The sequence below is a fragment of the Oncorhynchus tshawytscha genome, linkage group LG08 (assembly GCF_018296145.1).
Source record: "Oncorhynchus tshawytscha isolate Ot180627B linkage group LG08, Otsh_v2.0, whole genome shotgun sequence".
In the NCBI taxonomy this organism is placed as follows: Eukaryota; Metazoa; Chordata; class Actinopteri; order Salmoniformes; family Salmonidae; genus Oncorhynchus; species Oncorhynchus tshawytscha.
This window is the reverse complement of record NC_056436.1, coordinates 53,035,614-53,062,272: the sequence shown is the minus strand read 5'-3', so window position 1 is coordinate 53,062,272 and position 26,659 is coordinate 53,035,614. Positions and strand designations below refer to the sequence as shown.

The 26,659-nt window shown below is 41.6% G+C and overlaps 1 protein-coding gene across 2 annotated transcripts in view; it reads left to right on the top strand.

Annotated features, from left to right (window-relative positions):
* The first annotated feature begins 270 nt into the window (after positions 1 to 270).
* Positions 271 to 26,659, top strand: part of LOC112256328 (pituitary homeobox 2) — a 53,674-nt gene continuing 27,285 nt past the window's right edge. Inside the window, exon 1 of one of the 2 annotated variants that reach the window (XM_024429497.2) lies at positions 271 to 593. The gene's annotated coding sequence lies outside the window, so the exon portion shown is untranslated. Of the gene's footprint in view, positions 594 to 10,084; positions 10,141 to 26,659 lie in introns of those variants that run through there. The other variant, XM_024429498.2, reaches the window with a different exon arrangement.

The following is a 26,659-nucleotide window of genomic DNA, read 5'->3' as shown; positions in this document are numbered from 1 at the left end:
ACACAAAATCAGCACAAGCTGTAAATTGCACAATGACTCTCAACATTGCAACATCGCACACAATAACTAAAGATTGAGAAAGTATGTATAAAAAAAATTGTAAGCAAAAGCAGACTTGTGAATTCACTGAAATAAAAGATGATCATGTCACCCGCTCCCTCCTAGAGGCTTAATCATTTTGAGAAAATTACAGGCAAGGGTTGTCTTCAAGAGAGGGTTCTCTTCCAGTCACTGACTAGCTCCCACAGAAGAGCAGAACACGTGCATTCTGAAAGGGAAGACAGGAAAAAAAGCAAAAGAGGGGAAAAGTTGTTCAAAACAGTCTGGCAAGGACTTAGGCAGGAGGAAGGAGATTCTTCAAATCAAATCAGATGCTGATTGGATAGCTATCATAAGTGTAACTTGTGATAGGACACGGGCCTTGTCAGAGATTCTCTCTGGTGAGTATGAAGACCGTTAGGATGAGTAGGAAGATGTAGACAGCAGCGGCAATTAAAATAAAGAAAGTTCAAGTCGTGACCCCGTCCCTGTACAGAAGATCTTCTCTCAACTCCTGTTCTTCTAACCAGAACAACTCATTCAACTCCTCCAAGGTAAAAAAGGATTTCCTATTCATCTGCATGCAGCAGTTCACTTTGCCATTATCTGTACCCTGGTGTATTTCTTTTTACCGTAGACCAGTGGAGAGTTTTGTACAGCCTAGGCAGAGATTAAGGCAAATTCTGATAAGGACTCAGAGTTGACTCTCAGCATTAAGGGGGATTAATGTTTAGCTCTGTGTGGCAGGGCCCTTCTCAGCAACGGTGTTGACGCAGTGTTGCAGACCCTGCATTAATCCAAAATTAGTATAAAAGATCAGATGTGGCCACCGAGGCGAGCCTTCTCAGAGCTTAAGCCAGTAATCAAAACTCACTTTGGGACAACGAGGCACTGGGAAGGTCAATGAGAGCCCTGTTTTGAAGGAGAGAGAGGGGGTATTGAGGAGGAAGAATTGCGCCGGGCTGCGGTGGTGGTGGTGGTAGTGGGGGGATGGGGGTATGACAAAGGCCTCTTGAAATAATGGAGGGGTATGTGCCATCCATAGTGGTTTGAATCCTCCTCTGGAGGTGTTGATGAAGGTTCTGGTTACCACAGTGCTGAACAGTGGTTGGAGGTGTCCATTAAACACCGCTGTTTAATGTCACCAAGAGAGTCCTGAAGAGGGCATAACAACACCGTTTCCCCCTCAGGAGACTGAAAAGATTTGTCATGGGTCCCCAGATCCTCAAAAAGTTCTACAGCTGCACCATCGAGAGCATCCTGACCGGTTGCATCAATGCCTGGTATGGCAGCTCGGCATCTGACCGTAAGGCGCTACAGAAGGTAGTGCGTACTGCCCAGTACATCACTGGGGCCAAGCTTCCTGCCATCCAGGACCTATATACTAGGGGGTGTCAGAGGAAAGCCCCAAAAATTGTCAAGGACTCCAGTCAACCAAGTCATAAACTGTTCTTTCCGCATGGCTAGCGGTACCGGAGCGTCAAGTCTAGGACCAAAATGTACCTTAACAGCTTCTAACCTCAAGCAATAAGACTGCTAAACAATTAATCAAATGCCCACCAGGACTATTTACATTGACACTGGAGATTTACTTACACTGCAGGACCGTCTTTAAATGCTAGCATTTACAGAAAAATAAAGTTGTCAAGTTGGTAACAAGCTGGTATAAAAATCAGCAATACACGTTGCCCTGCCAAACTGGTTCTGGTTAGTGAGGCAGAAGTTCTGACACCACTCTATTTAATTGGGGCATGAAATGGAGGAAATGTAGACACTTACAGTTGAAGTCGGAAGTTTACATACACTTAGGTTCATTCAAACTCATTTTTCAACCACTCCACAAACTATAGTTTTGGCAGGTCGGTTAGGACATCTACTTTGTGCATGACACAATTAATTGTGCATGACACAATTAATTGTTTACAGACAGATTATTTCACTTATATTCACTGTATCACAATTCCAGTGGGTCGGAAGTTAACATACACTAAGTTGACTGTGCCTTTAAACAGCTCGGAAAATTCCAGAAAATTATGTAATGGCTTTAGAAGCTTCTGATAGGCTAATTGACATAATTTGAATCAATTGGAGGTGTACCTGTGGATGAAGTACAAGGCCTACCTTCAAACTCAGTGCCTCTTTGCTTGACATCATGGGAAAATCAAAAGAAATCAGCCATGACCTCAGAAAAAATTGTAGACCTCCACAAGTCTGGTTCATCCTTGGAAGCAATTTCCAAATGCCTGAAGGTACCACATTCATCTGTACAAAACAAAATAGTATAAAGTATAAACACCATGGGAGCACGCAGCCGTTATACCACTCAGAAAGGAGACGCATTCTGTCTCCTAGAGATGAACGTACATTGGTGCGAAAAGTCAATCAATCCCAGAACAACAGCAAAGGACCTTGTGAGATGCTGGAGGAAACAGGTACAAAAGTATCTATATCCACAGCAAAACGAGTCCTATGCAGACATAACCTGAAAGGCCGCTCAGCAAGAAGAAGCCACTGCTCCAAAACCGACATAAAAAAGAGCCAGACTATGGTTTGCAACTGCATATGGGGACAAAGATCGTACTTTTTGGAGAAATGTCCTCTGGTCTGATGAAACAAAAATATAACTGTTTGGCCATAATGACCATCATTATGTTTGGAGGAAAAAGGGGGAGGCTTGCAAGCCGAAGAACACCCTCCCAACCGTGAAGCACAGGGGTGGCAGCATCATGTTGAGGGGGTGCTTTGCTGCAGGAGGGATTGGTGCACTTCTCAAAATAGATGGCTCATGAGGATGAAAAATTATGTGGATATATTGAACCAACATCTCCAGACAATCAGTCTGGAGAAAAAGTTAAATCTTGGTCACAAATGCGTCTTCCAAATGGACAAGCATACTCCAAAGTTGCGTCAAAGTGGCTTAAGGACATCAAAGTCAAGGTATTGGAGTGGCCATCACAAAGCCCTGACCTCGATCCTATAGAAAATTTGTTGGCAGGACTGAAAATCGAGTGCGAGCAAGGAGGCCTACAAACCTGACTCAGTTACACCAGCTCTGTCAGGATGAACGGGACAAAATTCACCCAACTTATTGTGGGAAGCTTGTGGAAGGTTTCCCATAAAGTTTGACCCAAGTTCAACAATTTAAAGGCAATGGTACCAAATACGAATTGAGTGTATGTAAACGTCTGACCCACTGGGAATGTGATGAAAGAAATACAAGCTGAAATAAATCATTCTCTCTAATATAATTCTGACATTTCACATTCTTAAAATAAAGTGTTGATCCTAACTAACCTAAGACAGGGAATTGTTACTAGGATTAAATGTCAGGAATTGTGAAAAACTTAGTTTAAATGTATTTGGCTGTGTATGTAAACTTCCGACTTCTACTGTAAACCACAAGCTGTATGTGATGAGCACTTGCACATTTCTTCAAGAGCAACTGTCCCAAAACTTCCCATTTGGAAAACAGCCTATGTGGCATTGATATGAGTCAGAAACATTTATTCTACTGTCAAAATTGACTACAAAGTGTAAATAGGATAATTTTGGTCATAAAGTAATTCTTGTCAAAACAGAGTTTTGTGAGACTTCACAATGTAAATTAAGGTTGGTTTTATTTCAATCCTGGCGACATCCCCACAGCTGGAAGCACACAAGTAATCATCAATTCGGAGTGCAGCTGCACACGACCCAATCATAAAGCCGATTGTAAATGTGAGTTGACTTTGGATATCCCAACTGGGCTCGTTAGGGAGCTTCAGTAAATTACACAATGTAGCAATTTGTAAAAATTCCAATAGCTCCAAATTTCATTGATTAGAAAACCTGAAACAAATTATAACTATAGAAATTCATAAACAATTTTTTAAAGAATTTAATTAGAAAACTGAAAGGTGTGCAACATGAAAATATTGTCTCATTTACGTTGTGTAATTTATTGGCGGTCCTTAACTAGCCCCAGAGAGAGGGTATCCAAAGTAAAACCAAATTTGCACACCAGCCGTCTGAAGCTAATTGGCTAAATAATTTGTCTAACTCTTCCCATCTGCGAGCACACACAAGAGACGCCCACATCAAACCACACCCGAAACCAATTCACATTTGAATTTAGTCATGAATTTAGCCTAACATTTTTTATAAACCAAATCGAAAACAAGGCCAAATCAGCTGTGATGTTAACCATTACAACTACTGTTAATAAATGCCTACTTTTATACAGGCACAATAAATATACTTACAAATAGTTTCCGAACTACATATATGAACAAGTTCCAAAATTATATATTTATAGAGATTTTATAGTGTGGGAGCAAATTACAGTGGCCTTGAAAAAGCTCCTCAATCAGCTCCTTTTGGCTCGTGCCAAGCGGTAGCAGCCTTTTAACTGAGCACTACATTTCCAGAGAGCTTCTCCATGTCCACAGCGTTCAAAAAGTATCCGAACAACAGACCAAATACAAATGACAGAGGACGACATGCACAAAAAACAACAACACAGCCAGCCAACCATTTATGGCATTTGTACCACACCATGGCAAAACCTAATCTCTTCAATTGCCAGCAGGGTACCAGCCTGACCTGAGGCACTCCCACCACCCTAGTGCCCCCCACTCAACCACCCACTGCTCCAGCTAAGATTAGACAAATTAAACACTATTATTCACGTCTGTCCCACAGCTGGCCCTTTAATTGGTTTTATGTTAACTATCATAATGGTTTGCTTTGAAAGCCACTGTCGTCTCCTTAATTTAAAATTTGAGAAGTACTTTTGGCCCAGTCTCTGGGATTTATCTTCTCTCTCACTGCAATTGAAAAATAGTGGGGTTTTGGGAAGTATATATTTGGTTAAAAGTCAGGCAGAACTGAACAGAACTGAAACCAGCTCAATACTATATTCTGCCATGTCTATCATGTAGTATTTGATCAACTATGAAACACTGTTGAGTGTAGAGAGAAGTCTTTTGATGGCCATCTTCTCTGGGCGGGGTAGTACAGTATGTGTGGATGTTTGTCAAACTTTCCATCTTTCCATGCGTTTGGATGTGGTATTAGTTGGAGTCCTGTGGATTTAGGAAGGCCGGTGATGGATAACCTAGTTTTAAACCCATCATCACCCAGAAGTAGGTACAATGTGTCTGCAGTGCTATGCCCCCCACCCAGGCTGAGTTTGGTCTAGACACGGGCACAGGAATTTACAGTTTGTCAACGTCCTGTCCTCTGCCACATATCTGAAATACATAATGACATGAAAAGCTTGGAGTGTCACTATGGAATAATTAAAGACAATTATCAAAATAGACATCCAAAATCTCTTTGGGGCAGCATTCTTAGCCAGCGATATAATAGTTAATACATTTACCCATCAGATCATTCAATAGTGATCAAAACTTGAAATGTTTGTTTCTGAATCGTTAGACTATTTTAAACAATGAAAATATTTTCCCTATATGTGGATGATGGTCCATAGCTAGAATGACATCTTGATTAGGTCATGGGAGACTTAACCTGCCAAATCCTTATATCATAACTGACGGTATCACTTTATGAGCCATGCCAATTAAATTGTGCTAACTATAAAAGCATATTCCACTTGCATCTGCTCAGAACACCATTTTATTTGATGAGTTGCAAGTGTCAGCGTCTAGCAGTAGCGAGCGCGTAAGTTTCCTTGAAGGAAAAAAAAAAAACATTCACAGCAGGTTGGGATTCTGTGTCTATAAAATAGTGACAGAGCTACTCACGCCTCGGTGAAACGTGATCTCTAACTCTGCAAGCTCCATATTTTAGATCTGAAGCATTAAAAACCCTTTAGTTTGAGTTTCAGATTTACAGTGGGATTACGTGTCCTGTACAAGTGTCCTTAGCTAAAAGCTAACGATTATTTTTTTCCCCTTCCACTTGACTCAGCATTCCACGTTAACACTCAGCTTTATTTTTGAAACACTTGGAAATTTGGAGGAGCTCTCTAAAACTTGGGGGATTTAAATTGACAAAAACATGTTTTAATGATTATAAACACGTGGAATGACGATGATTCTATGCCTGGTTAGTTATCATTGGAACATGAAAGACAAAAGACTGCAGTGTAAAGTCACGTCATAGAGTGTGTCTCTGCGTGTTTTGAGGAGCTGTGGGGTGTTGGTTTTCATCCCACAACACAGCACTGATGTATGCGTGACTCATCTTAGTAAGTGGAGTCAGCACATTAAAAAAGCGTCGCTGGAACCGCACTCTCTTTCACATTCATGTGTTTCACATTTCTACTCTTTCTCTCTGAGAGTATTGAAATGCCATTTCTTACTGCAAGTCATCTCAGGGCTAATTCAATTTAGACCATAGGCTGTCCCTAATTCCTTCTCTATTTTTTTTTTTTCATTTCAACTTCGTCTTCTGCATAAAGTGTGAGAAAATGTGGTACATATTCAAATGTTTTCTCTTGGCAACAGTCAAGCATTTTGACACAGCAGTTGTTAAAGGATGTGTAAAGAAGACAAAATATGTTACATTTGTCTATATGGCCCCTAACGGCATTCGGTGCTATCATGCTCCATCCAGAAGATTTTTACTTTTCAGCATCAAAGTAAGCCTTGGCAGGTTTAGCGGTGCACATCTTTCTTTGGTTAGACTGGACAGCTCACTGAATGATGTGATGCGTCAGTGAGCCTTACCACTCGGTCCCTTTAGGCCTACACAATGCGCCCATGCCTTTTTCTCAACTTTCCCTTGTAATTTGGTGGTGGGGGGTTTGGGGTGGGGTAGATTTCCAGTTGTAATACAGACATATCAAGGGCCATAATTGCAGTCCTCTGTAAACATTGCAAGAATAATAAATGAATGAGGGTGTTAATTAATGATGAGGAATCCATTACTCGCTCATATGACCAGGCCAGACTCATATGACTGGGGTCCCTCTACAGCTCTACAGTCATTAAAACTCGTTTTTCAACCACTCCACAAATGTCTTGTTAACAAACTATAGTTTTGGCAAGTTGGTTAGGACATCTACTTTGTGCATGACACAATTCATTTTTCCAACAATTGTTTACATTTCCCTTACAATTCACTGTATCACAATTCCAGTGGGTCAGAAGTTTACCTACACTATGTTGACTGTGCGGAAAACTGTGACAGTTTGGAAAAATGTTCACAAGTCTGGTTCATCCTAAATTTCCAAATGCCTGAAGGCACCACGTTCATCTGTACAAACAATAGGACACAAGTATAAACACCATAGGACCACAAAGCCGTCATAGCGCTCAGGAAGGAGACGCGTTCTGCTCTCCTAGAGATGAACATACTTTGATGCGAAAAGTGCAAATCAATCCCAGAACAACAGCAAAGGACCTTGTGCAGATGCTGGAGGAAACAGGTACAAAAGTAACTTTATCCACAGTAAAACGAGTCCTATATCGACATAACCTGAAAGGCCGCTCAGCAAGGAAGAAGCCACTGCTCCAAAACCACCATAAAAGAGCCAGACTACAGTTTAAAACTGCACATGGGGACAAAGATCGTACTTTTTGGAGGAATATCCTCTGGTCTGATGAAACAAAAATAGAACTGTTTGGCCATAATGACCATTGCTATGTTTGGAGGAAAAAGGGGGATGCTTGCAAGCCGAAGAACACCATCCCATTGTGGGGGTGCTTTGCTGCAGGAGGGACTGGTGCACTTCACAAAATAGAAAGGATTAAGGATAACAAAGTCAAGGTATTGGAGTGGCCAACACAAAGCACTGATGTCAATCCCATAGAGAATTTGTGGGCAGAACTGAAAAAGCTTGTGTGAGCAAGGAGCCCTACAACCTGACTCAGTTACACCAGCTCTGTCAGGAGGAATGTGTCAAAATTCACCCAACTTATTGTGGGAAGCTTGTGGAAGCCTCTCAAAACGTTTGACCAAAGTTAATCAATTTAAAGGCAATGCTACCAAATACTAATTGAGTGTATGTAAATGTCTGACCCACTGGGAATGTGATGAAAGAAATATAAGCTGAATTAAATCATTCTCTCTACTATTATTCTGACATTTCACATACTTAAAATAAAGTGTTGATCCTAACTGACCTAAGACAGGGAATTTTTACTAGGATTAAATGTCAGGAATTGTGAAAAACTGAGTTTAAATGTATTTGGCTATGGTGTATGTAAACTTCTGACTTCAACTGTATATGAAATATATAATTATTAATATATGCCTCCTGTATTATAGCTAGCAAATTAATTAGCTAACTAATGTTAGCCTGCCTAGTTGGAACTTCTGAAGAAGGAAAATGTTTTATTTCTACAATTTCCAAAAGATAACCAAACAATAACATATTTACCTTTTGCGTAGTAGCAAAATGTCTAACTTATTTGCATTCCTTTTTACTTACACTTTCTCCATTGATATTGTTTTTAAGTTTTTGCTAACTTTTCTTAGCGGATGTACAATCGTGACAAATTGAATTATGGGGAGTGTCAGGCCCCGGAGTGAACATAATTGTACACTCGCAAAGCCAACTAAAAACGAGGGCTGAGGAGCTTAAGTCGCAAACTTCCCTTGCTTGGCTAATCATTTGGACCACCCTCCAAGATAGCGACGGAAATTCCTCCAAGGGCATAAGGTGAGGGTAAGTGGACAAGGGTGTGTCTTTTAAGTGTTTGGACCGCAACCAAGGGGTTAGTTGAGCCACACCTTGTTTCATAAACAAAATGAATCATGTGACCAAATATTTAGGGGTAATAATTTCATGGTGTCTGAAGGAAGAAACCACATGGGAAATGTAATTAAGCAAGTTAGGTCCAAAAAACTATTTTCACACAGTCAAATGAATGTATTGTGATATAGGCTACATAATGCTTGTAAATAAACATTTTAGCATACACTCTTATCCAGAGCAACTTAAAGTAGTGAGTGGATACAAACATTTTTTTTCATACTGGTGGAATTACCATGGGAATTGATCCCACTATCTTGACATTGCAAGTGCCATGCTTTACCAACTCAGCCACACCGGACCAAACAATACAATTGCTTTATACATCAGTTGGGGTCTCTATAAGCTACAATATTAGGTCCTATACTTAATATGAAAGTGCCTTGGTGTAAGTTGAGCCAATGGCCATTGGGTAAGTTGAGCCAATGGCCACCATATCCCATACAAATGATGACATTTTGTCCGTTTTATGCATGATATGCATACTATTTCTCACAAAAAGGTTGTCATGCCATTAGTACACATTCCAGCAGTACCTGGTAAAAGATTAAACACACAACACAGGATATTTAAGGAAATATATGTACATTTGTGAATAACTAGCTAACTAAGATTTACTAATGATTAATAAATGTTTAGCAAACTGTTTGTAAATAAATTATTTATTACAGACCCCTAAATAAAGCGTTTTACCTATACCACACCCCCATTCCATGAATTAAGCTTTGACCTACCAGCACCATCACCCATTGTTCAGAACTCCATCACCCACTTACCCCAAGGCAGCTCAACTTACCCTGTCCCTATGCTCAATTTACCCCATAGCCAGCGTAAGTTGTGCCAAGAGACCACTTTTTTTTGTGACAAGCTATGTTTTCAAAACTGTTATGTTTACATGAATTATGATTATTTCCAGGGATACACAACATCCTGAAATATATGTTGATATCTTTGTCAGAAAGAATACTATATTTCCCTTGACGTAGTGACGCTGAAGGTAAAAAACATATCAAGATGCCCCACTCTCCCCTACTGTATATGCTCAAATTTGTTCATGGTGCTGTAGGCCTAGTTTTTAAAACAGTTTAAATTATAATGTCCAAGACTCATTCAGTAGGTGACCACTCAACAAAAAATCTGTGCTCAAATTGAAGAATAAGAAGTAGCACTCTACTTTGGAAGGCTTGTCTGCCTGTCGTCCTGCAGAATAGCAGGAGTTTTGTGTCCGTGCTTCTATATTTAAGTGTTGAGGTCATGAATGATCCTCTGTGGGATTACAGTGGCACCCATCATGCTAGTCAACAGTATCAAACAACTTGTATTCTCTGTTGCCGTGAGAGACACTCGCCCACACTGACTGACTGCACGCTGCACTCGCCACCACTGACAGCTAGCGAAAGGTAACCCACCTCCGCTTGTTTCCGATAACTAATCTGATCTAATCTGGTGATTTTGGAGGTTTCAGAGGTACTGTAAAGTAACATGGGACTGAAATGATACAAATTTTAAGACAAAGGCCGGGGTTAGCAAACAGGGTCAATGTTACAACAGACGTCGGTTCCAATACCTTATCACTAACTCTGCCATCCGGTGTCATATTTGTAATGAGTGAAAATAGTGGCATTAGTGGGACAGGGTTTAGTACCATCAACAAAAAAGGTGCAAGGAAAACTTCAATTGATCAAGTTATGTCAATTGAACTAACGCTTTCCAATATGCGACTGACATGTAAATGTGTATGCCAAGTCTGCTAGTCCCGCGACATAACGACCACTGATAATACCATGTACCGAGCTGTGAAGAATAACAATAAGGTGGCTAGTAGCATTGTAGCAAGGTTAAGCATGGAGCTTTGACTGCTCCAGCAGTTTGAAGGGCTAGGGGGGAGTTGCTCTTTAACAGTCCGACACTAAATGTCCCTGCGCTGCATTTGTATCCATTAACACGTCAACCGTGTATGCTCTCAATTTGGGAAGTGTAATGGGAGGCAGATGAGTGTCTGCCATGGCTCCCCTTGCAGTGAAGAGACCCCGGTAGGAGGAGAGATTTGTCCAAGTAAAATCACCCCGACAGGGGGGAAGCTCTTAGGTCAGAAACCCCAAAGTTGAGGCAAGCGGAGCCTGATGGGTTTGTGATGAAAACAGTGTGATATATCATTGCCCCAGTGCCCCTGTACATTAGGGAACCAGACACGCTGGGAGCTCCCTGCTAGCTTTCACTTGATCACGGTTAAGCTGAGCCACGTGGGGTGCGCATGGCATCATTTGTTATATAGAGGGAAGAATGTTGTGAAATGATCTGCCTTTCAAAATGGTGGGTTTTTCATGTACGTACATCGGCCTATATACAGCAACTGATCACAATGTCAAGGAGAGACATTTCTAAAGTCTAAGAGCTTTCTGTACAGTGTACTTGTTGCTAATGCTACATCTGAGATAACAACTCTATGCTGACAGAAATTGTCTTTCATAGATCATTACCACATTACTGTCCTCCAATATTACTGTGTGTGTATACTTTGGCCATGAGTACAGTCTATTGTGAGTTTGGTAATTATTGTGTGGTTGAAGAAATGTTCACAAATTGTATCTTATAGCTTCCCAATCTGACCTCCCACTGGCCCTAGAAGTAGTCAATGAAGCTAGCTAGTTCCCAGTACTCAGGAAGTCTGGGACATATTACCATGGGAGCTACTGAGTCTCCCCGAGAAGAATGCCATCGGTTTAAAACAAATGTTATTGTTTTTCACAGGAAACCTATGTGATTACTGTTTTCTCTCTTACACACACACACACTCACGCTGAGCACTGCGCTGTATTTGTGCATGTGGTTCTCATTCAGTCCCCTGGTGAGGGGGAACCAGCACTTTAGAGTTTTCATCTTTATTAAGTCACACCTAGGACAGGTTCAACAAAACACGACACTGTTTGCATAAAGTATTGGACAATCTCGAGAAGGCCATCTGCCTGTTCACTTCAAACAATGGATTGGGTTTCCTTAACATGGCAGTGGTTCAAAAGGGGGGAAAAGGCAGGAGGAATACGTTGAGTGGTCCTTGGGTGCCATCAACGTCTGTGTAATCGCGAATTGACAGCAAAAGTGAGGTCTCGTGTGGTGAAAATATGGCGTTATTTTTGTCTCTTTATGATTCAGAGCTGCGCTCTGTATTGTAAAGGTGGGCTGTTGAGAATGCACTTCTCTCTGTGTGTGTGTGTGTGTGTGTGTGTGTGTGTGTGTGTGTGTGTGTGTGTGTGTGTGTGTGTGTGTGTGTGTGTGTGTGTGTGTGTGTGTGTGCCTGTCTGTGTATGTGTGCTGGTGTTTGCGTGTGCCTGTGAGTGCGTGTGTGTCAGTGTGTTTGATTGTACAAAAGATTTCCAAAAATGTATGAGGCCTACTGAATGAATACAACCACATCTCTTTATCTCTCTCTTTCCCTCTCTTTCCCTCTCTCATCCCCTCCCTGGGGATTAATGAAACACATACACAGAGAAAGAGGAGGAAAACAGAGTAAAAAACAAGACTAAAGGCATCTCGTAGGAAAGCTGCGAAACCGAGGTCCCAGTCACCCTGCATGCCAAAGCTTAGAAGTCAGACTGTTTGTTTTGCCTCATGTGTCGACACAGTCTTCTCTGTTCCCCTGGTGAGGCTGCTTTCCTCAGCAGCTTTCAACCATACACTGTGTGTGTGTGTGTGTGTGTGTGTGTGTGTGTGTGTGTGTGTGTGTGTGTGTGTGTGTGTGTGTGTGTGTGTGTGTGTGTGTGTGCGTGCGTGCATTTTTCTACCACCCGTCTCCCACCGAGCAACCTCGATCTCAAGACACCACAACCAATCAACCTCTTCCATCCAACAATATGCAAATCTTGTGAAAGAGCCAATGAGAGAATTGATCTGGTTTGAACGTGCTCATAATATTTTAATTCCAAAAACATGTTTTTCAGAGGCCTCCCTCCCAGTAATGCTTCTCATGTGAAGCTGTGGCTTTCTCAAGAGGGAATTTGAACGTGCTTGGTGGCAAATATTTTCTTATGTTTTCCTCAGGCTGGCACATGATTTCAAAGGGAAGCATGTCACATAATGGGACCTCATATCTCCTTCCAATTGAAAACACATTGAGGCTCTTGGCTTGAAAATGTCAAACCAACCAACAGGCATACTTTGTGCCAGATTGGAAAAATATTGAAGAAGTGATGATAATGTGTACTAAACAATTAGGCAGAGGTGGAAGCCTTAATCGGTTGGAAGGATTTACTATACAGGGATTTAAGTGTGTGTGGTGTGTGTGTGTGGGTATGTGCATGTGTGTTTTCGCTTGGCCACCTGTATCGTGTTTAGAGAACGCCATAAAGCACATGACTGTGCCCTATTCTGTGTGCTATTCTGTAACTTGTCTTTCCACTTCCACTGTGTTAAGCCAAAGCACATGGTTAACAAGTCCTCCTGTTTTAATTGCTCCCACCACAAGGCTCAGACACACTACTTGAGCGATGACAACCAATGTCATTGGCAGAACCCCCAACCTTAAAGCTAGGATGCGCCTGTACTGGTGAAAAAGCTTCTTTTTTTCTCCCCTAAATGATACCCTTGTCTCATTTTTAATATTCAGTTCAATATTCAAAGTGCGCCACTCTGCCACATTCTGATTGAATTTTGAAAGTGAATACATCTTCTGACATTTCATTCATGTTTCACCACATTGCTACAATCAGGAGTAATATGTCCTCCACCGCCCTTTGAAGTGGATGCTGTCGATTTTAACAGCTTTTAAATTAAATTAGGATTCTCATGAAGTCACATTTTCACTAGATGACATTTACCGGAGTCCTAAAAAGGCTAGTTGACAAGTTTTTCATTAAATACCAGGCAAGTCGTTTGCTGCTTGAAAGGGGGAGAAGTACTACTAAAAGCATTGGAGTTGATTTCTGAAATTAAAACCATTGGAGTCTCTTTAATTGCTTTCCCTGCATGGCCTTTACCCAGCGAACAAGACGTTGCAATCCACATGTCGGCAGCCATCACCTCAATCTAAATGCCCAAGTCATCGCAATACGTTAAACTCAATGCGTTTTGCACTTGAAAAATGTTACCTAAAATGTGTGTGTCAATTGGCTAAAGGACACATACTGTACATCTTCATGAGAACTTAAAATCAAACACGACACAATGATATTTAGTCAGCGATTACATTATTAAGTGATCCGGTAAGGATACTTTGAGATCAAATATTCCATTAGTATGTACTAAACCTTGCTTTTATTGCCTTAATGTCATCATTTCGGGTGTTTTTTGATTACAATTGTAAAGTGTAGAATTTGTATGGGGAAGTGTTCACTGAGTGTACAAAACATTAGGAACCCCTTCCTAATCTTGAGTTGCACCCACCTTTGCCCTCAGAACAGCCTCAATTCATCGGGGCATGGAGTCTAGAAGGTGTCGAAAGTGTTCCATAGGGATGCTGGCCCATGTTGACTCCAATGCTTCCTACAGATGTGTCAAATTGGCTGGATGTCCTTTGGGTGGTGGACCATTCTTGATACACACAGGAAACTGTTGAGCGTGAAAAACCCAGCAGCGCTGCAGTTCATTATGGTCATGGCACCTACTACTATACCCAGTTCAAAAGGCACATAAATGTTTTGTCTTGCAAATTCACACTCTGGATCCCACACATACCTAATCCATGTATCAATGGTCTTAAAGCTTAAAAATCCTTCTTTAACCGGTATCCTCCCCTTCATCTACACTGATCGAGGTGTATTTAACAATTGACATCAATAAGGGACCATACAATTCACCTGTCATCACCTGATCAGTCACTCAGCGTGTGTACAGTGGGGCAAAAAAGTATTTAGTCAGCCACCAATTGTGCAAGTTCTCCCACTTAAAAAGATGAGAGAGGCCTGTCATTTTCATCATAGGTACACTTCAACTATGACAGACAAAATTAGAAAAAAAATCCTGAAAATCGCATTGTAGGATTTTTTATTAATTTATTTGCAAATTATGGTGGAAAATAAGTATTTGTTCACCTACAAACAAGCAAGATTTCTGGCTCTCACAGACCTGTAACTTCTTTAAGAGGCTCCTCTGTCCTCCACTCGTTACCTGTATTAATGGGACCTGTTTGAACTTGTTATCAGTATAAAAGACACCTGTCCACAACCTCAAACAGTCACACTCCAAACTCCACTATGGCCAAGACCAAAGAGCTTTCAAAAGGACACCAGAAACAAAATTGTTTTGGGAAGTTTGGGAAGTTTGGGAAGACTGAATCTGCAATAGGTAAGCAGCTTGGTTTGAAGAAATCAACTGTGGGAGCAATTATTAGGAAATGGAAGACATACAAGACCACTGATAATCTCCCTAGATCTGGGGCTCCACTCAAGATCTCACCCCATGGGGTCAAAATTATCACAAGAATGGTGAGCAAAAATCCCAGAACCACACGGGGGGACCTAGTAAATGACCTGCAGAGAGCTGGGACCAAAGTAACAAAGCCTACCATCAGTAACACACTACGCCGCCAGGGACTCAAATCCTACAGTGCCAGACGTGTCCCCCTGCTTAAGCCAGTACACATCCAGGCCCGTCTGAAGTTTGCTAGAGAGCATTTGGATGATCCAGAAGAAGATTGGGAGAATGTCATATGGTCAGATGAAACCAAAATATAACTTTTTGGTAAAAACTCAACTCGTCGTTTTTGGAGGACAAAGAATGCTGAGTTGCATCCAAAGAACACCATACCTACTGTGAAGCATGGGGGTGGAAACATCATGCTTTGGGGCTGTTTTTCTGCAAAGCGACCAGGACGACTGATCCGTCTAAAGGAAAGAATAAATGGGGCCATGTATCGTGAGATTTTGAGTGAAAACCTCCTTCCACCAGCAAGGGCATTGACGATGAAACGTGGCTGGGTCTTTCAGCATGACAATGATCCCAAACACACCGCCCGGGCAACAAAGGAGTGGCTTCGTAAGAAGCATTTCAAGGTCCTGGAGTGGCCTAGCCAGTCTCCAGATCTCAACCCCATAGAAAATCTTTGGAGGGAGTTGAAAGTCTGTGTTGCCCAGCAACAGCCCCAAAACATCACTGCTCTAGAGAAGATCTGCATGGCGGAATGGGCCAAAATACCAGCAACAGTGTGTGAAAACCTTGTAAAGACTTACAGAAAACGTTTGACCTCTGTCATTGCCAACAAAGGGTATATAACAAAGTATTGAGATAAACTTTTGTTATTGACCAAATACTTATTTTCCACCATAATTTGCAAATAAATTCATAAAAAATCCTACAATGTGATTTTCTGGATTTCTTTTTCTCATTTTGTCTGTTATAGTTGAAGTGTACCTATGATGAAAATTACAGGCCTCTCTCATCTTTTTAAGTGAGAGAACTTGCACAATTGGTGGCTGACTAAATACTTTTTTGCCCCACTGTATGTGTATGTATGTACATTGTATAAATCGGAGATTAGATCTGACCTATTAAAATGCCAGTGGAAGGTGGACATGCAGTAGGACAGCAGGACCATGGTGTCATCTCAGACAGCCCTGGTAGTACAGTTCTGTAAGGAATGGTCCTGGTGAGCCTAGGGAAGACAGAGCTGGAAGCAGAGATGGGGCCTTATCTGGGCTTTAATTTCTCTCCCGAGGTGAGCTGTGAGAAGATCAGTGACACTAAACCCGGGAATTACCCTAGATATTGCCCCCCTGTGCTCTGCAAATGAAATCCGGCTGCCGGGTAGGAAGAACATCATGGTTAACACTCCGAAAATCAGTTTTTGTACTAGACCACAGCTGGCGTGATAGGGAGGGAGGCGCAGGGAGGGAGGGAAAAAGAGAGAAGAGAAGGAGGGGAGGTGGGGACCGAAAAGGGAAGCGAGAATGGGAGAGAGTGAGAGCCTGTTGATGGACAGATGGGTCGGCCTCTTGCAGGTCCACACTCTGGAGGAGTTCTTGCAGGAATTGCTTGAGCTTTGAGTGTACCCTTCCTCTTGCGGAGTGAGTTTGTATTGAAAAAAGGCAGTGGTGAAACCAGAACCACGACCCACCTGTCTAGGCGAGAGGCCGTGGCGTGTGTGTGTGTGCCTGTTACGAAACGCTCTATTCCTAACATGTTTGTATGCGTGTGTATATGTGTGCACAAGTGTGTATGTTGGCGCATGTGTGTTTGTGTGTGTGTGTGTGTGTGTGTTGGGGGCACTGTGCTCTTAACCTTCAGAATCCTGAACCCCACCAGCTGTCTGTCCCCTGTGCTGCCCTGTTTGTGTCCAACCAGCCCTCTTCTACATGCTACACACAGACACACACACACACACAGTTTCACTTACAGACAATACACATACACACACTATCTCTACACACATACACATGCACAAGCACCCTGGGGACCTTTATTAATAGGTCCTGATCAAGAGTGAAACGAGCTGTACACTCTTTAGAAGCCCATCACTCCTCTTCTCCAGAAATAGAGGATGCACACCCAGTTAGCCACCAGAGAGGATTTAAAGCTTCTAAAAAAAAAGACGGATGTTTAGCCATTGCCAAATCTTCTTCTACTCTGTTCCATGATGGAAAAGGTGTAAATCTCCAGTCAAGTCCAGAATAGCAGGTAGTTAGTAAGGAGAGCTAAAGATTGACGGGACGGTAAACAGATTCCGCTTGAGATGGAGCTTAACTTTGATCTAACTATATGTTGGCCCCTTGAGCAGCGGGAATAATTATCACTTCCGTATGGTAATTTAGTTAACATATAGGGTTGTGTATGATGAACCTGTAACATTTGTCCGGAGTTCAATGGGACAGAAAAAGAGGTGGCTGTGGAGACGTTTTGAAATATAATGGGAAATCTATGGCGACACATTTTGAGAAAGGATTCCTCAATTATGAGCCTCAAATGGAATGAATATAAAATATACATATTAAAATCAACTTGTTTTTAAATCTTCATGCTTTGGTTTTTTGTGCATTCCATATACCAGAATCAAATTCTATGATGAAAAAGTAAGACCCATTTGAAATATAAACACCTAGCTACAAAATAAATGTTGTCATTTGTATGGCCATAATATTATAATGATGTTGTCTTGTAATTAAACCAGACGTAAAGTCAAGTAGTAATCAACCTAAGGGTGGTTTGGAGATGCTTAGTTCCCTGGTCAGTTGGACTTTCCCCAACTTGGGAGTGGAAATTCACAAGTGATATTTTCCAAGTGGTTTGGATGGGGCTTTACCTGGCTTTGGCTGTTCACTTAAGCGTTCAGTACCTTCTGCCTTTTGGCTGCCTGCACATGTCTTGAGGCCATGGCGTAAAGTATCAACCCTTTAGCTGACAAATACTGCAGCTACCACTTACTAGGCTTCTACATTTTACTCTACCCTTGCTTGAGCAGTCCTATGGTTTGCATTAATAAGGGAACTTGAGTACGATTCAACACAGTTGTCGGAACTTGAGCAAACCTCAGTTAAATGACTAAGTACCGTCTACAGCAATCGTTTTTAAGGGAGAGATTCCATTCATTCCAAGAATACTGGCCAATAACGTTTTACTGCATGTTAGTAATGATGACATGATCATTTTTGGGCTTTCATCAACTTCTCTGTCGGTAATGTCTGGTTTCTTTCACTTTCACTGTCATGAATCATTACTTTGACCTGACTTCTACTTGCTGAACCCTATTTTAAATCAAGTCTAATTTAGGCACAGTAGACTTTGAAGACTGGCTCAGGGCTTAGTGTAGAAAATAACTTCTTTTGGCAGAGCCATTTCCAGGCCGTCCTCGTACGGAATATGATTCCTGGGTGCATAACTGCAGGCACCAGATTACGATGCCCAGGTGTCATTATTATTTCCATTGCAAGTTTCCTACCGTCCACTAGGGGCAATGCAAGTGCCTATTAATATCTGGTAGGCTCATGGCTTGCTAGGGCACTGTGAATGGGGTAAGAGCAAAGGCTTAAACAGCAAGCTACAGCTATGAGGACTGCAGGTTCAATTCCAGTGTTATGCACTCCTTTAAATGTTTTATTTTTACTGCTTACCCTATCCTAAACCTTAACCCTTAACCACCCAGAATGAATGTCAAAAGTTGAGTTTCTGTTGAACATTTGCACAGTTCGACTGACAGCTAACATAAACCACATAGGCAGTAATCAAAATGGCCACACAGTGCCTAATCTACATACAGCACTACATACGTCCACACAGTACAGAATTAATGCATCCCCACAGTGCAGAATTAATACGTCCCGACAGTGCATATCTCTGTTGCTGCAGTTATGCACGGGGACTGCCTTTTCTTTGGTGATCGAGTTGGCCTTTTCACATATTTATCCAGTTATTGATTATTATTAGACTACTGGGTTTGTACAGTATAGGTGGAACAGGGGTTGATGAGACAGGAACGGAGAACCAACGATCGCCTGCTCTGTTCCAAACAAAGTGACGGGTCTGCTGTTGGACTGAACCACACTGGATACATTATCTATATCTATTACACAGAGTGATGAAGGACTGAGGAACTTATGCTCAGTCTACGTACAGCATGCCCATGATAATTACAATATCACTAGTCTAATTTCACTTGTTCTTTACAGATCACATTAAACAACCAGCATATCACATCTCACACTTCACTCGAAGCAATAGCTTTTCTCGGGTTCCCTAGTAATGGTCTAACCACATCACGTAACTATGACCAGAACCATAAACTTAACAGTCCAGGTATACAGTTCCCCCTAGTCCGCCTCTGTCCACCTCCTTTTTTACAGCTGGCATTTCTGACGTCTCATGTTGCGTTTCCCAAATGCTACAGGCGGAGAGGGCAGACATCGTAAAAAAAAATACAAAATTGAAAGCACTTGCCCACCTGTCGTTCCGGCGTAGCGCTAGGACAGCCATTTGGAACCCACCTGTGATTCTTTGGTCTGGGAAGGTGTGGGAGGAGTGGGTAATATGGAAACCCCATCAAGCACATTATGGGCACTATGGATGGAGTACCCCACCACCCCCCTTCCCTCTTCCCTCTTCCCTGCCTAAACAGGTGGGGTTCTCCACTGTAGCCTGCATAGATATTGGGTTTCCCCCTTTGATACCGTGTTGCAGAGTTAGTTCATTTCCTCCACCGCCACGCAACCCTTTTGACTGACAAACAAAATGGGAAATGTCAGTATGAGCACATCTCTTTGCAAACGTGTGTCAATTTTACAAGCGACCATCAACATGTCTGACAACACGTGTAATTTTACCCTTGTTGGGAAACCATAGTCAAAATAAGAGATGAATTGGCCATGGGACCATGTCAAAAACAATACATTGGGATCACAGTTTAAGTGGAAGTGCCTGTGTACCATAAACGACAGACATTTGTGTACGTCACACTTCTAAAAAATAAGCTTTTGACAAACTTAGACATTGATCGAGAGACAGAGCGAGAGAGAAAGAGAGGGAGGGAGAACGCTTCAACATGCTGCCTTGTATCCGCATCACGTTAAGGGATTCTCCGTCACTCAAAGGTGAAACAACAGCCGAGGAAATGTGGAAATACTGACAAATTGTACTGTGTAGCCACATTAGTAGATCTCAAGAGCTTAAACAACCATGTGCAAGTTGTTCTCGACCACTTCCAAAGTCAAGAAACTGAACTTGTGATCCCACTCTTCTGCTAGTCTAAGTTGTTCTCTGGTCTGTTTTCTTGACATTGATCGGTTATTGTTGCCCTCAAGAGACACCCGAGACCCTGACCGCTGACCCCTGCGATTCCCGTTGTGTGGTGAGTCATCTTCACGTCTGGTCGTTGACACAGTGGCGCGAGGCAAACTTGGACTGCACTTGACTCCCCAAGTCCTCCCCACTATGTTCTAGCCTGGCCGTCCTATATCCAGCGACGTGTCTGACATAGTTCCCAACTAATAGAACAATGCCGGGGATTACGACAGGGAGCTAAATTTAAAGTCAAAAAGCATCCCTATGAAAGTACTGCGGTCAGTTCAACCAACCAAAACGATCAGGAACGTGCATGATGTGATCCATCTCACCACATGCATGTTGCTTGTTTTCTTTACAAAGGTAATGCCCCGTCTGCAAAGAAGCTATGCCTGAAAGAAATGTATGATGTGTATGTTGGAACAGGGCTGAAATCAGAGACGTTCATCAATTTGTAGCAGAGATAATTCTGGAAAATATTAAAACAAAGGCCTCCTTTATTTACTGTGAAACATATATGGATTGACCTACTAAAAAATGCCATCACTTTATTTCTCTCGGGGATCTGGTATGTTTCAATGGCCCTGGGACCGTCTCATGACAAGTATAGATAAGGAAATTAAACCTTGCCCAATCAACAAGCACATTTTTTTGTGGAGCTATAGCGACAATTCAAAAGGTCCCCATGAGGTAAATGTGTCACTATTGGCATTTTTTTTCAGGAGGGAGGGAGGAGGGAAGCTGGCATCTGTTGTGACGAATTACACTTTTGTCTCGTGTGCACTGGGATATTGTGTCATAGGATCTACTGCATAGAGAGGAAAACTGTGTAGTGCACTCCGTCCTGATAGTTTGGTCCAATGCTCTTGGTGATTTAACGAGTGAAAAGACTTCCTGGAAGGGCAGAGGTATTTTTGGCTGTGGCGATATTTATAGAGCCTGGGCACACTTTATTTCAGTGAGATTTACTTCGCAGTAGCATCTATAAATTCATCCAGTGTTGAAAGGATGCAAACATACCACGAGAGCATTGAATAGCGAAAGTAGGAAGTTCCTAAAGTTTAACGATCCAAACTAATCGAGTAGTATATTATTATTTTTGTCTTTGATGCACCTCATTTTCATTGAGTTTTGATCTTTGCTATCTCTGTGCATCACTGTGGAAGTTGTTACTTATTTCCAACTATTAATTGTGTAAATACAATGTGGTAAAGTTCAACCCTGTCCATGAGCAGCCTTTCTCTTTTAATTACCAAGGTCAGTGAATCACTACACTCCCTGAGCAAACCTCCTCTAGCCCCAGCACTAATTTACTATTGCAGAGGAGGAAAACACCAAGGCACAAGGCAATATGAGAACGGAAAGGGGGAAAATCCTGCCCCAAATGAGAAATGTGTTTTTGTGTTTGCTTGCCAAACAAAGCACAGGAATTAATGATATGTTGTTTGTTTCTCAATCATATTGATCTTCTTTTTTTTGTTGCATTTTTTCCTCTCGGAAACCAAATCCTCCCACGCATAGCTTTGCTTTGGAAATATAATTTTCAGCAAGTTTAAAGATGCCATTCTAGCACCAGCTAAATTATGCCGGAGAATATTACCTCAAAGACCATATTGATTCCACTTATAAAAATGAAGCATTATGTGGGTGTTGAGTGGAGCAGTCGGAGTGGGTTTGAAAAATAGTATCAGTTTCAGTGGCTCAAAGAGAAACATCTGGGTGTTGGGCCGCTCTCCAAAGAACACAAACCCAGCTGAGAACAAAAGACTCTAGAAAGAGTGCAGACACCCTTCAAAACAAATGGCACCATCTTTGTTACAGTAGCTTCCAGTCTAGACTCCATTTGCACTTCAAGTGTTTTTATTTGATATCTTTTTTTTTTACTAAGTTGTATTCAGCCACAGATGGTGCTTTTAATGAATAATGAAATTGAAATCTTCATAAGGAATTTCAGCAAGTGCCCCACCCATGTGTTTTGAGTTTTCGTTTGTGGACGCGTTGGTTGGGTTACGTTGGAGTATTTCTCCAAGTTTTTCCTGACTTAGCTCCAGTGAACTGTAGACTTTGTTGTGTCTAAAGTCCGTGTTGCCAAATCTTTACTATATTTATTAATGTTGTCTCGATGCTCCTCCAGCCAGGTCCATATTGCCAACAGTCATATCCCTCAGTCTCATCATGTCATCTCTGTCTCTCTCTCTGGCCGCAGATGTAAATGGACAGTTAGCCATGAGTAATAATGACAGGAAAATTAGGAGATAAAGAAACAGGTTCATCTATTATTCATTCACAGGTGAATGCTGAATGAATACATGACATAACTTTGCATGTGTTGTTACCATATTGTTACCCTTCTGTACATTATTTCACTTGGTAGTTATCCACCCACCCCTGGTGAGAAATAACCTTCTGTATTTGGTTTCTACCTCTCTGGGCTGCTCTCTCACTGGGCTAGGAGGCAGCTGAAGAGGCAACCCGCTCCATCGGTTACCAACATTTGCCCACGGCCCATCTTTCTCGTCACCAAGAGGTTTAAATCAAAGCATCATCTCCCTAATGCACATAAAACCAAAGCAGGTCAAAAGGTTCTGAAATTATTTGACACAATTTTCCATCCATTGTCAACGAGGTAGTGACTTTATGGCTAGAGGGTGCCATGTTGGGAAAACATCCCTCTGTTCCTAGAAAGCCCAACAGCATGCTGGGATATTGGTAGGGTTACGATGCGATCATCACCTCGGAAGACAAACGCAGCCTAAATCCCGACGACAAAGCGTCCAACTCGAATGAATCAGAGCGGCAAGAAATACCACCTACCTCATTCCCCGTTTATACCATAACACAGAGTTCTCTACCAGCGATAGAGGAGGATATGAGGCCCCAAAAAAGAGTGTAAGACCAGGGAAGGGAAAACATTGGGGAAAAGAGCTGAAAAACGGTACATTTCTTGCTTCTGTAATTCTGCCGAGTGACCACAAAAATTTGGCTGTGAACCGCGTCAGTCTGTTATCATTATTTTCCTTTTTCTCTCTCTTACTCCTTCTTTTCTTCTGCAATCGTTTACCACAGCATCTGCATTTTCCCTCCAAATGACATCTGAAGGCAATCCTTTCCCCCTTCATTTTATAGCAAGAAAAGTAAAAGTACCCCCTCAAATGAAGTTGTTTGACTTTTTCCATTACATTGATACAGTCTTCATATGTGTAATTTTAACCTGTCAGAGAGTAAAGGGCGGAGAGCGGGAGAGTAAAGTAAGAGACAGACAAAGCTGAGGGGAAATTCCTTGTGTCGAAAGCTCTGTCAGTAAATCGGATGTTTCTTGTATGTGGTTTCAGTGACCACACCAAAGACGACTAATTAATTGGACTATTTGGTGCACCAGTTAAGAGTAAATGCAAATGTTGCTCTTTTCCTTGCACATCTAGACTCTTCTGGGTTGATTTAGATCCCAGCAAAACTGGGCTAGTGATTCTCTCAATTAAAATTCTTAAAATAACAATCATCTTTTATAGTTTTGGGTCGTGGCACTGCAGTAAATTGACTGGGCCTACTTGTGCAGTAGGCCTACCTATGACACCCATTTAACTGTGAAATGTGTCTGTTTTGATCTTCATCTTTATCATTTTGGGGTTATAGCTGTATAAACTAGGGCCATGAACTATATGGTTGATCATGTATTTCCTGGGACATTGGTGCTTAAAGTATATAGGTAACAAACATGCTGTTATTGTCTTGAATTGTGTACCTGTGTGGCTGCACATGTGCCCATACAATATTTTCTTTCTGTCTGCATGATTTATCACATGCAGTATAGCTGTGTTCAGTTTTTTGGTTATAATCAAACAGTGGTGACACAATTTTCATTGCCGGAACGTGAATGTTCCCTGGCAAGACACAAAGGATAATTTCACGCGGCGAGAGTGCTGGTTTGCAACGCACCGTTTCAAGGCAAGAATTACAGACATCTCAAGTTTAAACACGGCTAAAACTCTCTGCGTGAAGTGCCTCCACTACACTTTTGAAAAGGCTTAGCATCGTTTGTGAGTGAATGCTTCTGATTGACAGGTTTTTCTTCAGTTTCTAACAGTTGCTCTTTTTGTTGGTAGCCGCCATCTGTGTGAAGTACTTAATTAAAGTACAACTTAAGTTGTTTTTTTAAGTAAAGTACTACATAAGTTGTTTTTTGGGGTATCTGTACTTTACTTTACTATTTATATTTTTGACAATTTTTACTTCTACTTCACTACATTCCTAAAGAAAATTATGTACTTTTTACTCCATATATTTTCCCTGACACCCAAAAGTACTTGTTACATTTTGAATGCTTGACAGGGCAGGAAAATGGTCCAATTCACGCATTTATCAGGAGAACATCCCTGGTCAACCATACTGCCTCTGATCTGTCGGATTCACTAAACACAAATGTTTAATTTGTAAATTATGCCTACGTTTTGGAGTGTGCCCATGAATATCTTTTTTTTTTTATTAAAAAACTAGAACATCGTGACAGGTCGTCTGGTTTGCCTAATATAAGGAATTTGAACCGATTTATACTTTTGCTTTAACTTTTGAAATTGCATTTACTTTTGATACTTCAGTATATTTAAAATCAAATACTTTACTTAAGTATTATTGTACTGGGTGACTTTCACTTGAGTAATTTTCTATTAAGGTATCTTTAATTTTACTCAAGTATGGCAGTCGGGGGCTTTTTCCACCACTGCTTACAGGCTGCAAAAGTTACAGGATATTTTTGGTCCAATTTGATATGTTACATGTCAGTGTTATACCAGTTTATTTTGGCAGCTTTCGACTGCGGGAAGGGAATGTACAAAGCACAGCTAAGTTGGAGTTTTCTTCTGCATTGACCCTTTTTTCTTACAAAAGCATGAATTGGAACTTGGAAATATATTTTAATATGTGAGTCAAAAGGGCCAAAGTACTTAAGACATTTTAAGACAAATTAACATATTAATTTGGCTCTACTCTTCAGTGTCAAAGTGGGTTCAGGCTGAAAGAATAGTCATTCCTGAAGAGGTTGTAATGGTGCATTTGGCTAAAGCATAGAGTATGCATGAGTTATGCTGTACTTTTCCATAACAGTATGCTAACCGTGTACACTCTTAGAAAAAAGTGTTCCGAAAGCGTTCTTTGGCTGTCCCCATAGGAGAACCCTTTTCTGTTCCAAGTAGAACTATTTTGGGTTCCATGCAGAACCCTATGTGTTAAGGGTTCTACATGGAACTCAAAAGGGTTCTACCTGGAACCAAAAGGGTTCTACCTGGAACCGAAATGGTTCTTCAAAGGATTATCCTATGGGGACACCCGAAGAACCCTTTTAGGTTCTAGATAGCACCTTTTTTTCTAAGAGTGTAGACGTTTTAAATCCTAGTGGCATGATGCACTTTCTAACTAGCTACTACAGAGGAACAATAAATGGAGATACATTTGAGCGAAGCAAAATTAAGATAGCTTGGAAACACAAGTTCAGAGGGCGCAGAAAATCATATCTGCAATAGGTATATCTCCCATAGTTCCTGTTTCGTACCACTGAAATGTCCTATCATCACTGTTTCAAACTTCCATAACACTAGGCTACTGAAAGCGGTATTATATATGATTCCTCATTCACTGGTCAAGTTCTCGGACTGTCACATGGGCCAAGAGAAGGGTGGAATTTAGTGGTCACTGGAGTAAAGAGCTACCATATCACTGATAGCAATGTTAGAGGAGTGAAGTAAAGTTGGCCGAGTCTGTGTGTGTCTTGAGAATTGGAGGAGGTACAGTCGGAGTAAGGAAGGAGAAGGCAGACGGAAAAGCAGAGAGGAAGGAGAAGGGAGCAGAGGGAAGAATGAGGGAGGAAGGAGAGAAAATAGCAGAGCAGAGTCAAGAGAGTTTGGATCAGGTACCACTGGAGTAAGAGAAAAGGGAGAACGAAACGCAGATGGGAAGAAAGGACAGGAGGGAAGAGGGAGGGAGAAGAGAAAATAACAGAGGAAGACTGGAGAGAGTTTGGAGGAGGTAAGACTGGAGCAGAGTATACAGGAGACCAAGAACCAAAGAGAATAAAAGAGAGGAGGGAGGGAGGGATGGATGGGAGAATAACAGGGGAGAGAAGAGAGACAGTTCCTCGTTCCTCTGGCTCCAGGCCCAGCTGGTGTCTGTAGCTCTATACTGCTGCTGGTGTCAGATCTTTATTCCACCCTGGAGACAGCTGGAGGT